The sequence below is a fragment of the Lissotriton vulgaris genome, chromosome 2_1, assembly GCF_964263255.1.
Source record: "Lissotriton vulgaris chromosome 2_1, aLisVul1.2, whole genome shotgun sequence".
Taxonomy (NCBI): Eukaryota; Metazoa; Chordata; class Amphibia; order Caudata; family Salamandridae; genus Lissotriton; species Lissotriton vulgaris.
In genome coordinates this window covers 870,664,195-870,680,132 of record NC_141687.1, presented here as the reverse complement: position 1 = coordinate 870,680,132, position 15,938 = coordinate 870,664,195, and positions in this window count along the sequence as shown.

Below are 15,938 nucleotides of genomic sequence, written 5' to 3'. Positions count from 1 at the left end.
GTTGGACGTGGTGCACAGGGGTTCGGTTATTGCAAACCCCACGAGGGATACTGGCCTCAAAGTTGGTGAGAGAGTAGTGCAGACCTCATGAGCTTTGGGAAATCAGCACCTGTGTTGCAGAGCCCATGGAGTCTGGAGGAACTCAGGATCTACAGACCAGTCAAGTTAGTTGGGGTGCCTGCAAATGCGGGGGAGTGACTCCTTCCCTCCAAGGGAGATTACTTCAGTTGTCTTTGATCCTTCACAGGCCTTGGAAGGTTCCTGTATGGTGCACAGGCACAGACGATGCAGCAGACTGGAAGGGACACGAAGTCAGGCCCAAACAAAGTCCAGCAAATCTTAGAGTGCCCAGACGATAGAAGTGCAGTGGTGTCTGTTCTGAATCTTATCCCACGACTAATCTAGGGACTTACACCCAGGTAAGCCCTTAAGTACCCTAGGGAAAGGGTTGGGAAGATTCAGGGGACCCTCCCAGGGAGGGTCTGGATAGGGGGAGGTACTCCCATGCCCTTTGTCCAGTTTTGCGCCAGAGCAGGAGTCATCGGCTCCCAGAACTGGTTTGAACTGGACTATGCACAGGGACACCAAGTGTGCCCCTCTTGCAGACTTTCTGGCACTGGCAAGTGCACCCACCCTGTCCCAATACATTAAATCATATCTGGGACGTGGCATGTAAAAGGGTGCCTATTGTTCTACTTTCCTCTGCTTGAGCTTGGCTCAGCAGCAGGAGGAGAGAAATATGTCTCTGGTCGGCAGCAACCATTTTGCACTGTCGGGGTCTAGAAGACTGGTACCGTGAACACTGAGAGCCTAATGGAGGGCTCTTCCAGTGCTTGGAATCATATCCCCAAAACCATTTATGGTATAGGGGTATGATTCCAACATGTTTGATACCAAACATGGATTCCTTGCAGCCATTTTTGAGATGGTCATCGTGTAATTACACGGTGCTCCTCAAAAAAATATATGGCTTATCCACTGACAACCCAGGAAAATGGACTCCCTAGGCTGCAGGGGTGTCCTGCTCTTGCAGGGACACCCTCTCACTTAGTACCAAGAACCCTGCTTTCGGGATTGCAAAGGCCTCTTATAGGAGTGACTTGTAGGTTTTAAGTGCAGTGACCCTTATATATAGTAAACCTATATTTTCAGTAAGTGGTGCAAGCATCCACTTACACAGGCTGCAATGGCAGGCCTGTAGATCCATTTTGCATGGTCTCCTATGGGTGGCATAATGCATGCTTTAGCCCATGGGAGACCACTGGGGTACCTATGCTCTGGGTAACGTAGTACCATATACTAGGGACTGATAAGAGTACCTGTTAAACCTGGCATCTTTGGTGTGGTTTCCCCCTACCTTTTTGCCTCTACCTACTGTATTTTTGATGTTGTGCTGGATTTCGTTTTTGCTGGTTTAGATGCTTTGGGCACTTTGCCCCTGCTGTTCAGAGTCAAAGTGCAAGTGCTCCCTGTGTAAATTGTTATTGTGATTGGTTATCCATGATTGTAATATTTGCATTGACCTCTTGCAGCAAGACGGATGGGACTTTCCACCAGCGCCTAGTCCTCATTTGGATTGACACATAACACGGATACTTTGGCCATTGTGCCCTGCTGATTCAGGCTGAGGTTGCCCGGCCTTCATAAAACTGTCCAGCCCACCTACACCTCTGTCTTGAGAAAGACCCGCTGTGACCACCCGTTGGGGCACCTAAGGGTTGAAACGTTGACGCTTGTCATAGGTCCAGTACCACCAGGATTCCAACAGGAAGAATAGCAATCTTTGTCTTCAAATCAGTATCTGGCCATCCGAAATACCTGTATATATTTGTATATAGGAAATTGTTCACGCTGTATATATTCTTCACCTTTTGAGCACCCTGCACAAATGTCACTCAATTGCACTTCAACATTGATTCTGACAGTCTACCCATGCAATGTATGTTAACACTGAATGAAGCAATTTTGTTATAAATACATAGTACAATCATTTGACTTCATGATTTATTTGTTAAGTACTTATCTCTAGAGCTATGATTATTGGAGAGCGTTAGTCCACGATTGCATTAATAGCATCGTCTTTTGTCTTACCCAACAGAACCCCTCTTTTGTTTAACCCTGGCATATTTGTGTCACCATGAAGTCCCTAGTAAAATGAACTAAGTGTGCCAGGGCTGGTGATAACAAATGCTACTCATCGCACTGATTGTGCCACCCACATGAGTAGCCCTAAAATGATGTCTCAGGCCTGCCACCGCAGTGCCTGTGTGCAGTCTGTGAACTACCATGTCCTCCTGGTCAGTGTCCCCACTGGCCAGGCCCAACCCTTCCCTTTCTGTGTACATTGGCCACCCCTATGGAAGGCCCACGGTACCCCCTTGGGCAGGCTGCAGTGTATGGGAGAGGTAGATCAGGTACTAGTGCAGGTGACATGCTCTGGTAGTGAAAGGCAGCGGTTTTCTTTTTTCACTATTGTAAGGCTACCTTTCCCATAGGCTATCATGGGGAATGCTGGCTACAGTGGCTACCAGCATATCTTCCCATAGGAGCAAGGTAGGACATAAAAGTCTGGTTTCCCTGAACTCAGAATTTAATATACATCTTTTTGGAAAGGTTGTTTTTAAATCCTGTGTTTGAGAACAGCACTTTTAGGAAGTTGCTGTTCTCTTGTCTGACCTTTCTGTGTGCCCTGGCCTGTTTGTGAATTGACTGTCTGGTTTGAGAGTGACAGAGGCTGGGAGCCCCCAGGAGGCTGGCGAGTCAGCCCTAGGCGGAATGACTGCATCTGCATCTTGAGTGGTGGGAGGGGATAGCACCTGGGCCTGAATAGGGCTATGCCTGCCTTCCACAATTCTGGCTCCACCTCCTGCTGGGCGGCTGACGACCCCGCCCCTCTCCCTGAAAGAAAGGAGAGGCCAGGAAAACAAAGTGCTCAAGGAACACCCAGAACTGGTTCAGAGTGACAGGGCTCAGAGCCCTCCTGCTCAAAGGGAACAAAGACTTTTAGGGGTATAAGTACAGGACCCCAGACTACAGAAAATTAGATCATCCTGGAATCAAGAAGGAACCTCTGCCAAGGAGAAAGCTGAAATTGAAGAACAAAGACCGTCCTGCTGTTGCTCTTCTGGACTGACCTCCTGTTGCTTTGCTGCCAAGGAGAGGGGAAGGACTTTGCTTTGTGCTGTGTCCCCTTGCTTGAAGGAATCTCCAAGGGCCTGAGAAGAGCTGGCTCCCTGTTAAGAAGTCCCAGGAACAAAAGGACTTCACCCCATCTTCACTGAACTCTTCTGAGAGATTTCTGTCCTTCCTAGAGGGCTTGAGCCAGTTGTGGTGCCTCTGGAAGTTGTACCTGTGTTGGGAAGCTGGAAACTAAGATTTGCTTGCGGAGCGCATCCCCGTCAGTGCAAGGAAATTCTCGGCGCTACGAAGGCCGAGATTGTCACAGCACCTGTTGCCGCTGCCAGAGTCGTCGCATCCTTCGTTTGCGGGAAGCACCAGTCCGGTGCGGGAAGATTACCATCGCTGCAAGTATCGTTGCAGAGCCTGTCGTCACTGAGTGAGATTGTCGCACCGCTTGCTTGCGGACCGCATCACGTCGCTGCGAACATCATCGCAGAGCCATCGCAATCGAGGAGCTGTGAGAGTAAGATCGCCGCTGGTCCACGCATCGTCGCCCCGGAGATCGTCGCAGCCCCAAAGATCATCGCATTGTGCGTTTGCGAGCTTTTTCACTACGGAACCTCTGCACTGGAATCCATACAAGGTATTGCTTCCCTCCCCATATAGACCGGAGTCACCGCAACACGCCCGCTACATCCAGAGGGTGGTCGCATTGCCTCCCCAGGGTCTCAGGAGTGACGCATTGCTTTTTTTCCACAGCACCAGCTTCTGTTTTGGAACTTTGTCGCATTTAAAGGTACTGTTGGCTAAAATGTGACGAAACTGTGAACTTTTCACGCAACTGTGGATTATTTTAACGCAACCCTAAGGACTCTTTTGCAACCATATTCTTGAACTGTGTATGTTGGATTTTTGTCGTTTCGGCCTTGTGTAGGTTAGATTAAATACCTTTATTTTTCTAAACTGTTGTGGAGTCAGTTTGTGGTGTTTTCACTGTGTTACTGTGAGTGTCGGTACAAATACTTTACACATTGCCTTCGATAAGCCTAGACTGCTCATGCTAAGCTACCCAGAGGGTGAGCAGAGGTTATCTAAGAGTGTTTCCTCCTTACCCTGACTAGAAGCAAGGGACCATATTTGGACAGTGGCACCTACCTCTGCCAACTAGAGACCCCCAGTTCTAACATTGTTGGTCAGCGGTGGGATTTGAACTTGTATTTGTACTAGACCCACAGTGATTGGTGTTCATCACTAGTGAGTGCAGACCACTACGCCACTGCATACTACGTTTTTTTTGGTTGGTTCTACTTTTGAATAACTCTTCAAAGCATCATGTCACTGAATGGGAATGCACCAAGTATGGAGGCAGAATTGGAGTTTGTCATTGAGGATTTGTGGGGCATATTACCAAGCAATAGCGATAATTATCGCTATTGCTTGGTTAGAGACAAAAATTTACCGCTTAGCTGCGGTGATTTTTATCGCAAATAAACCTTGGTATTACCAAGGTTTATCGCAAATGCGATAAAAATCGGCCGCAATGCATGAATATCGCTGAAAAGTCAGCGATATTCATGCATTACGGAGCTAATGCTCTTAGCCATGTTATCCACCTTCCATTGGATAACATGGCTAAGAACTGCTCAGGGCAGGTGTTAGCTTTTGGAGATATTTGCGCTTAGCGCGAATATCTCCAAAAGTTGGTAATAGGAGATAGTGCTGTTAGCGACTGTTTCCAGTCGCTAACATCTTGGCACGCCCACTTTGCATGTCATTAGTGATAAATATCACTGACATGCAAAGTGGGGCCCAAGATGGTCGCTATCTCCTACTAGCTGTCGCTAACTGGTGTTAGCGACAGCTAGGTAATAGGGAGATAATTGTATCTCCGCTTTCTTGGCTTTTAAAGCCAAAAAAGCGGAGATAAACCCCCTTGATAATATGCCCTGTATTCCTACAAGGTTACAGAGTTTAGACAATTCTGCAACAACTTTGAGTGCCCTATAAAGAGTAGCTTCAGGAAGGAAGAGCTGCAGAGCGTCTTGAAGGCCCACTGGGAAGCCCAAGAGGGAAATGATGCAAGTGGAGGGACTGGTTTTCAACCCCAAGATCTGCCTGTGAGCATACCAGGCTCAAGGCCTGGCAGCAACCATTCCAGTAGGGGTTTCACTCCAGAAGAGTTAGAGGAGAATCAAAGAGTGAGGGAATATGACTTGGAAGTCATGAGGTTAAAGATGAAGCAATTGGAAACGGAAAAAGAAAAGGCGGTGGAGGAGAGTAAAAGTGCCTGTGCCTTGGAGGAAAAGAAATTGCTTTTGGCTCACGAATTGAGCATGAGAGAACTGGATCTTAAGTCCAAGCAGGTGGATTCCAGTTCAAATGGTGGCAGCGCACAGCCAGTGCAGGGGGGTAAAGTATATATTCCCAAAGATCTGGTACAGAATTACCATAGGAGTGAGGATATTTATGCCTGGTTTACTTCTTATGAGATTGTATTAAGAATGAATGGTGTGCCTGAACAGCATTGGGGGCGGGCCTGTGGAAACATTTTGAGGCTTCTGGGAGGAGTGCTCTAGAGACCTTAGAGTTAGCAGGTACCATGACCTACCCCAATATGAAGGAGGCCTTATGTCTCAGGTATGGACTTACTCCAGATCGGTACAGACTGCAGTTTAGGAACTCTAAGAAGAGAGAGTCTGAGACTTGGATGGAGTGTGTGAATTTGTACTCGTGTGCACTGGAAGGTTGGATAAAGGGCAGCAAAGTAACTGATTATAAGGGGTTGTTGCATTTAATTAGTTGGGAGCACTTGGGTAGTCTTTGTGTTCCAGAGCTGCGCCAGCATCTTTAGACAGCAAGCTGACAGACCCCATTGAGCTTGCTAAGGAAGCGGACCGATGGACCAGTACCAGGGTCCACATAGGAATTGTGGGTACCACAGCCAAAGGTGGGCATGGTCCCCAGCAGAAGAGTGGGGGGGAAAGGGTAACCAAAAGTTCTCTCAAGGGCTCCAAAATAATTCCCAGGGAAAGGAGTCCTAACCCCCAGACCTAGACAGTCATGGCCCCCTAGGGGCAGGCGGGACAACAGAGACAACAGGGACAACAGGGGTCCCACTACCTGCTTTCACTGCAATGAGGTGGGCTACTTTGCTCCTAAATGTCCCAAGAAACCTACAGCACCCACTGGTGCTCCAGCCCCAGGGTTAGCAAGTGTAGCTTTGGGAGGGGATTTGATTTCTAGTGGGGAGGAGGGACTAGCAGTTATGACCCTTGTCTCTTTAGGACACCAAGAGATGGTCCTGGAAACCTTACTGCCCCCTAACAATAAGAAATTTGGGCAGAAGGTGATCATCAATGGGAGAGAGATAGAGGCTCTGAGAGACACAGGAGCCAGCGTGACATCCGTGAGGTGTCAGTGAGTGTCTGAAGAGCAAGTCATTCCCAATGTACTCCACCCTGTAGTGGCAGCTGACAGCTCAGTGCGCCTCTGCACAGTGGTGTGTGTTCCCTTTGAATGGGGAGGGGTCTCTGGTCTCTTGGAAGTTGTTGTCAGTGATGCCTTGCCTGTAGACTGTCTGCTAGGTAATGACCTGGAGAGTTCTCCATGGAAGGATGTGGAGCACCGAACTCATCTGGAGATGTTGGGGTTGCCTGCGTGGATCTGTGTGACAACGCGTGCTATGGCAGCCAGTAAGGGTGATTCAGCAGAACTGGAGCCTGAAACAGTGGCCCAGAGACCTGCCAGGAGAGGAGGAGGCAGGGGGCGCAGGGAACCAGCTCCAGCCCTTCCCACAGTCCAGGAAGGAGCAGAACCTGAGGGGGATGCCCTGGAACCTACATGGGAACAGGTGGCCGAACTGGGAAACCTGCCTGAGCTGACCCATTGGCAGCAAGAAGGTAGGCCCTCCAGGGAGGAATTCTGCAAGGCGCAGAAAGAGTGCCCTTCCCTCCTTGGTGTGCGGCAACAGGCTGCAGACCAGGCAGCAGGTGGAGCGTCCAAACATCATCTTATTTACTGGAAAGATGAGTTATTGTATAGTGAGCCTAAGTTTGCTGAGCCCGGTGCAACCTGTGTGCTGGTGGTACCCGAGCGCTTTAGGAACTTTCTAATGGGTCTGGCTCATGATGTGCCTCTCGCAGGACATATGGGGCAAGACAAGACCTTCCAGAGGCTTGTCACCCACTTCTACTGGCCCCAGATGAAAAAGCACGTTGGTACCTTTTGTAGAACTTGCAAAACATGTCATGCGAGTGGCAAGATCGGAGGGAAGTGCAAGGCACCCCTACAACCCTTTCTTGTGGTGAGCACCACTTTTGAGTGGGTAGGCATTGACATAGTCGGGCCCCTGGACCCCAAGACATCCTGGTCTTGGAGAACCATGCCACCTGGTACCCGGAAGCAGTCCCTCTCAGGACAATCACAGCACCATTGGTGGTGGGCCGTGCATTGATGGGAATCTTTTCCCGTGTGGGTTTCCCCAGAGAGGTGGTCTCCGACTGGGATACCAACTTTATCTCTAGGTACATGAAGTCTCTGTAGGAGGAGCGTGGAGTAACTTATAAGTTCACCACTCCTTACCACCCTCAAGGAAATGGGTTGGTTGAAAGGTTCAACTGCACCCTGAAAGGTATGATTATGGGCCTAGCGGAGCCCATGAGAAGGAAGTGGGAGGTCTTTCTACCATGCCTCTTGTTTGACTACAGGGAGGTGCCTCAGAAGTCCGTAGGGCTCAGTCCCTTTGAACTCCTGTATGGCCACCCTGTTAGAGGACCTCTCACACTGGTGAAGGAGGGGTGGGAGAAATCCCGTGGGAAGACACCCCAGGATGTGTTCAGCTATGTGCTGGCCTTCCGTAACCAGACACAACGTTTCAGGAAGCTCGCTCAGGAGAACCTGGAAGCTAGTCAGGAAGAAATGAAAAGATGGTACGACCAGAATACCACTCTGGTCGAATTTCAACCTGGGCAGAAAGTGTGGGTGATGGCGCCAGTGGAGCATTGTGCGCTCCAAGACAAAAGGACTGGACCATATGAGGTGGTGGAGCGCAAGAGCGAAGTAACCTACCTGGTTAACTTGAAGACTCTCAGGCAGCCCCTGAGAGTCTTGCATGTGAACTGCCTCAAACCCCACTTTGAAAGGTCTGAAGTGACAATGCTCATGGCTACAGATGCTGGAAGGGAAGAGGATAGTGATCCTCTCCCTGACCTCCTGGCAGCCAAGGAGCAAGACGGGTCAGTGGATGGTGTGGTCCTCTCGCCCACACTGACCCCAGAACAGCAGAGGGACTGTCGCCAGGTGTTGGGTCAGTTTGCCTCCCTATTCTCCCTGACACCAGGTATCACCAATTGGTGTGTCCATGATGTGGACACTGAAGATAGCCTGCCTGTGAAACAGAAATTTTACAGGGTAGCTGACAAGGTCAGGGCCAGCATCAAGGAAGAGGTTTCCAAGATGCTGGTGCTAGGGGTAATTGAGCCCTCCAGCAGCCCCTGGGCTAGCCCAGTGGTCTTAGTGCCAAAAGCTGCTGCGCCCGGTGCCACTCCAGAACTCCGGTTTTGTGTGGACTAACATGGGCTCAATGTGGTCACCAAGACTGACGCACACCCCATCCCCAGAGCTGATGAGCTCGTGGATCAGTTGGGAGCTGCCCAGTACCTCAGTACGTTTGATTTAACTTCTGGGTACTGGCAGATTGCCTTAACTGAGGGGGCAAAGAGAGGTCTGTATTCTCAACGCCAGAGGGGCACTTCCAGTTCCGAGTCATGCCCTTTGGGTTGAAGAATGCCCCTGCCACATTCCAGAGACTGGTTAACCAGGTACTGACCGGGCTGGAGGAATTCAGCGCCGCATACCTGGATGACATTGCTGTGTTCAGCTCCACGTGGGAAGAACACTTGCAACACCTCTGTGAAGTGTTGAAGGCTCTGCAAAGGGCAGGCCTCACTATCATGGCCAGCAAGTGCCAGATAGGGCAGGGATCTGTGTTGTATTTGGGACACCAGGTGGGGAGCGGCCATGTGGCGCCCCTACAGGCGAAGATTGATACCATTCTGGCTTGGCCCCCCAAGACCCAGACAGAGGTGGAAGCCTTTTTTGGTCTCACCGGGTATTACAGACGGTTTGTCAAGGGATATGGCACCATCGTTGCCCCCTTGACAGAGAAGACTTCCAAGAAGCAGCCCAGGAAAGTGAATTGGACCGAAGCCTGACAAACTACTTTTGATGCCCTGAAGACTGCCATGTTCACAGCACCGGTGCTCAAGGCACCTGACTTCTCCAGTGAGTTCATAGTGCAGATAGACGCTTCAGAGCATGGTGTGGATCAGTGCTCTCACAGATCAATGACGAGGGCTGGGACCAACCTGTAGCTTTCATTAGTAGGAGGCTACTCCCCAGGGAACAGAGGTGGAGTGCAATTGAAAGGGAAGCTTTTGCTGTGGTCTGGGCTCTGAAGAAGCTGAGGCCCTACCTGTTTGGGACTCACTTCCGTGTTCAGACAGACCACAGGCCCCTCAGATGGTTAATGCAGATGAGGGGTGAGAACCCAAAACTGTTGAGGTGGTCCATCTCCCTACAGGGAATGGACTTTACGGTGGAACACCGCCCTGGCACAGAACACGCCAATGCTGATGGTCTGTCCAGGTTTTTCCACCTTAGTGAAGAGAACCCCCAAAAGGGTGGGTAGTTCTCCCCACTTTCAGCTGGAGGGGACACGTGTTAGACCTGGCATCTTTGGCGTGGTTTCCCTCTACCTTTTTGCCTTTACCTCCTGTATTTTTGATGCTGTGCTGGATTTCCTTTTTGCTGGTTTAGATGCTTTGGGCACTTTGCCCCTGCTGTTCAGTGTCAAAGTGCAAGTGCTCCCTGTATAAATTGTTATTGTGATTGATTATCCACGATTGGCATATTTGTGTCACCAAGAAGTCCCTATTAAAGTGCACTAAGTGTGCCAGGGCTGGTGATAACAAATGCTACTAGTGGGCCTGCAGCACTGATTGTGCCACCCACATGAGTAGCCCTGAAATGGTGTCTCAGGCCTTCCACCGCAGTGCATGTGTGCAGTCTGTGAACTGCCATGTCTACCTGGTCAGTGTCCCCACTGGCCAGGCCCAACCCTTCCCTTTCTGTGCACATTGGCTACCGCTATAGAAGGCCCAAGGTACCCACTTGGGCAGGGTGCAGTGTGTGGGAGAGGTAGAGCACGTTCTAGTGCAGGTGGCAAGCTCTGGTAGTGAAAGGCAGCCATTTTTGTTTTTTCACTATTGTAAGGCTACCTTGCCCATATGCTATCATGGGGAATGCTGGTTACAGTGGCTACCAGCATATCTTCCCATAGCAGCAAGGTAGGACATAAAAGTCTGGTATCCCTGAACTCAGATTTTAATAACACATCTTTTAGGAAAAGTTGTTTTTAAATCCTGTGTTTGAGAACAGCACTTTTAGGAAGTTGCTGTTCTCTTGTCTGACCTTTCTGTGTGCCTTGGCCTGTTTGTGAATTGACTGTCTGGTTTGAGAGTGACAGAGGCTGGGAGCCCCCAGGAGGCTGGCTGAGTCCCCCTAGGCTGAATGACTGCATCTGCATCTTGAGTGGTGGGAGGGGGTAGCACCTGGGCCTGAATAGGGCTGTGCCTGCCTTCCACAATGCTGGCTCCACCTCCGGCTGGGCGGCTGGGCAGCTGGGCGACTGACAACCCTGCCCCTCTCCCTGAAAGGTAAGGAGATGCCAGGAAAACAAAGTCCTCAAGGAACAACCAGAACTGGTTCAGACCGGGCTCAGAACCCTCCTGCACAAAGGGAACAAAGACTTTTAGGTGTACAAGTACAGGACCCCAGACTACAGAAAATTAGATCATCTTGGAATCAAGAAGGAACCTCTGCCAAGGAAAATGCTGAAACTGAAGAAGGAAGACTGTCCTGCTGTTGTTCTGCTGCTCTTCTGGACAGACCTGCCGTTGCTTTGCTGCCAAGGAGATGGGAAGGACTTTGCTTTGTGCTGTGTCCCCTTGCTTGAAGGAATCTCCAAGGGCCTGAGAAGAGCTGGCTCCCTGTTAAGAAGTCCCAGGAACAAAAGGACTTCACCCCCAGCTTCCCTGAACTCTGCTGAGAGAGTTCTGTCCTTCCTAGAGTGCTTGGGCCAGTTGTGGTGCCTCTGGAATTTGTACCTGTGTTGGGAAGCTGGAAACTAAGATTTTAAAGACTTTCTGCAAGTTTTATCTAATTGCTCGCTTGCGGAGCGCATCCCCGTCAGTGCGAGGAAATTCCTGCCGCTACGAAGGCCGAGATTGTGCCAGCACCTGTTGCCGCTGCCAGAGTCGTTGCATCCTTCGTTTGCGGGACGCACCTGTCCCGTGCGGGAGATTACCATTGCTGCGAGTATCGACGCAGAATTCACAGGAGATGGTCTGCACCCTTCAACAATCTAGTACATATATTGCATCTTACAAGTAAAGATCTTATTAAATATACATAATATCAGTATTATCAGTTTTCCAAAGAAACAGTAAAAGGAGGCTTCCTCAATTCAATTCAATTCTTTATTCAATTCTCTTTGTTAAAATGCAGATAGCCAACGCGTTTCGTCCATTACCAGACTTCTTCAGGTCTATAAAAAATATTAAAAAACAAACATACATAAAGCACTATTTACAAATATGTACAAACATAAGTTACATATTGTCTATATACAAGAGAAAAACCAGATTTAGCAAATATAGTATTCACATGTCTATTTTTACATAATTTATAACAGTTTTACTCCTATGCAGAATACTTGGGAAAACATTTTCATAAAGCAGTCTTGACAATGTGGACCTCAAACAGACATTAGTTCAAAAAAACGATTAGCTTGTAAAATACAATAAAGTTTATACATGATCACATGTTATACTCAAAAACTTTCAATTTATCGAAAATATTTTTTTTTGATTTATACCTGATTAAATTTCACATAAGCGTCATGGTAGTGATTCCTTCCATGTCGAAAAACAGTTATTCAATCTGTAAGAGCAATAATCCCCATTAATGTATATACTAAAATCCAAATGGATATAAGAACCTCCATATCAACCTTTACAATCATAATTAAAGTACAATTTTGAGTTTTTCTAGCAATGTATTATATGACCATATTTGAGTAATTCCTAATGCTACATGTCTCGTCGCAGAGCCTGTTATCACTGGGTGAGATCGTTGCACCGCTTGCTTGCGGACCGCATCACGTTGCTGCGAACATTGTCGCAGAGCCATCGCATCGAGGAGCTGCGAGAGGAAGATCGACGCTGGACCGCGCATCGTCGCCCCGGAGATCGTCGCAGCCCCAAAGATCATTAAATCGTGCCTTTGCGAGCTTTTTCACTACGGAACCTCCGCACCGGAATCCATACAAGGTATCGCCTCCCTCCCCATACAGACCGGAGTCACCGCAACACACCTGCTACATCCAGCTGGGTTGTCGCATCGCCTCCCCAGGGTCTCAGGAGTGACGCATCGCTTGTTTTCCACCGCACCAGCTTCTGTTTGGAACTTTGACGCATTTAAAGGTACTGTTGGCTAAAACGTGACGCAACTGTGAACTTTTCACGCAACTGTGGATTATTTTAACGTAACCCTAAGAACTCTTTTGCAACCATATTCTTGAACTGTGTATGTTGGATTTCTGTCGTTTTGGCCTTGTGTAGTTTAGATTAAATACCTTTATTTTTCTAAACTGTTGTGGAGTCAGTTTGTGGTGTTTTCACTGTGTTACTGTGAGTGTTGGTACAAAAACTTCACACATTGCCTTCGATAAGCCTTGACTGCTCGTGCCAAGCTACCCAGAGGGTGAGCAGAGGTTATCTAAGAGTGTTTCCTCCTTACCCTGACTCGAAGCAAGGGTCCCTATTTGGACAGTGGTACCTACCTGTGCCAACTAGAGACCCACAGTTCTAACAGTACCCTAGTAACCAAAGTACTTAATGCAACAATTTAGGGAGAAATCAGATAGACTGGGGTCCTGATAAGCAGGATCCCAGTCAGACTAGTCAAAATGAGGCTTTGCACCAGGCAAAACGTGGGGGTAGCCATGCAGAAGGATCCTACCTTCCTACACTGAGTGTTCCATACCAACCCCAAGTGTCAAAGAATAGGAATCTCTTAACACAAAAAAAATGCATACCAGCCATTGAGAACCAGATACCAAAGAATGGCAAACATGTATAACCGAAAAATAGACACCGAAAAATAAAAAGCACCAGATACTGAGAACCAGATGCCAGAGGTTGTGACAGGAGACTGTACTTCAAACAACACAAATTTATCCGAAATGCCAGACCGTGGCCCTGGAGGATAACACTGACATACTAGAGGATCAGGTTCACATTACCGGAGACTGATCAGCTACACGCGAGAGACTGAGACCAACGTACCAGAGACTGAAATGCACATATCATGGACTAAAGTCTAAATACCAGAGTGAGCTTCACACGCTGGAGACTGAGTTCCACACACAAGAGACTGAGACCCACATACCAGAGATCAGAATACCAGTGAACTTTGCACAAGTGAGACAGATCCAAACTTCAAAGAATGAGATCCATATACTAGAGACTGAAATCCACACACCAGAAACAAAGATCCAAATACAACAGATGGAGCTGCACATACCAGAGACTGAGAGACACACCAAAGACAGAGATCCACATACCAAAGACTGAGATCCACCCACCAGAGAATGAGATCCACCCACCAGAGAATGAGAGCCACCCACCAGAGACTGAGATCCACCCATCAGAGACTGAGATCCACCCACCAGAGACTGAGATTCACCCACCAGAGACTGAGATCAACCGACCAGAGACTGAGATCCACATGTCAGAGACCAAACACACTGTACAAGACAATAAAATACACATTCCAGAGAATGTCCCTTGCGTCAAAGACAGAGTCCCACACCCGGAGACTGGGTGAGACCCTCATAACAGAGAATGACGACCAGGCACCAAGAGTGAGTCCCTCATATCGCACAGTGTGACCTACGCAAAAAAAGAATAAGACCCACACTACACGAGTGTCTCGTCCGGGACCCACGTGCCACAAATACGGAAAACTGATAGTGTTGAAGAACACTTAGTCTAGCATACTACCATATACCTCAAGAGTAACTAACATACACGAGCAGAACCTCAAATCCACTGATACGAACAGACACCTAACGACAGACATACACTGTAAGACACTCAAACCCTCAGGGGGCTTCAGACACTCAGAACCACGGATATTATAGGACATCTAAGGACTGGTATACACTATCAAACACTCAGATCCCACGGACTAACTACCAGACATCTCAATGCTAACATTCCTTATCAGACGCTCAGATCATAGATACTATCAGACACCTAACGACTGATATATACAGTAAGACACTGGCCGAGAGGGGCAATCAGTCCCTAAGGCTCTCCGTCAGGAATAGCACACAGAGACCAACACGCACCATCAGGCTGAGACACCCCGAGACCCACCGGGTCCGCTGGACACCCAGAGAACTGTGACTGCCAGACTCACATAGGCCAACGAAGAGCAGCGGCCACCGGTTACCACTGCCGCCAGACCTCGAGCAGTGAGGGGCTCTCTGGTGCACCCGGGAGGATTGTACCCGGGTGAAACTGCTGTTTTTAGGGTGACCAACCGTCCGTAAATTTCACGGACTGCCCGTAATTTGGGCCTCTTGTCCGTTGTCAGTAAGAGTTTCTTCAACGGACGCCTTTTGACCGTAATTTCAGACATTGGCGTGAGCTGCCCCCTGCAAGCAGCCTGTAACTCTCACTGCAGGGGCCTGCTCACGCTCCTGCTGTGACCCCTGGCCTGCAGCAGCCCCTGGCAGAGACTACTATCAGGCCCATTATCATTCTGTATGTTGCCCTAATTATCACATACAGAGCGATAATGGGCCTCTGTGCCCAGTGACAGCAGTTCGGATCCTGTGTTTTTTTTTCCAGTGGGGGTGAGGGGGAATCAAAATGTCCTGATAAAATAAATAAATAAAACACTTTCAGCATCTCTGAGGTTTTAATTATTACATACCTGCTAATAACAACGTACGTGCTTTAGAGCTTCTGAAGAGGTTTGCCATGAGTCCTTGAAAGTGGTAGACGTCTATAGTGTGACGGACATCTCTGTATGGAGTGGGCTACAGTTTAATACGCAATGTGTCTTTGGCATGACAAGAATGTCAAGTGTTGGTAAAGCCATAACGTGGAAGGGGCCAAGGTCTCTCCAAAAAAAGAACAAATGGTGTTTCAAAGGCTCCGTGCAAAGGCACTGTCACAGGGGACTCTGCAAAGTGGGAGAGGTAAGGTAGCTGTCCTCGGAGGTCTTGTCACAAATGACTTGTGCTGTTTTTTATGACATCATAGGCAGGGGCTGCTCTAAGCTCATGGTGGCCCTGGGCAGGGAACGTAGGTAGGGGGCCCCGGAAGAGGGGGTCCGGGAGGGGCGGAGTGCGGAGGCCAGTGAAGAGGAGGGGTCAGGGTGTTTGGAAGTGGAACAGAGCCGGAGGCCGCCAAATCCCTGCTAGGGGCCGCCACGCAAATATGTATCCATCCACAGAGGATTATTATATTAAGGATATATATTGGCGTGGTGGCCCCTGGGGTTTGGTGGCCCTGTGCAGGTGCACAGCTTGCACATGCCTAAGGCCGTCCCTGTCATAGGCTTTTAGGGCTACAATGTTAGAAGCATGAAGTAGGTGAGTGAGCGGTGTACCTATTTCAAGGCCCTCTCTGGCAAATACGTTGACCCAAAGAGAAATTAACTGCTTTATTCGGTACATTATAAAG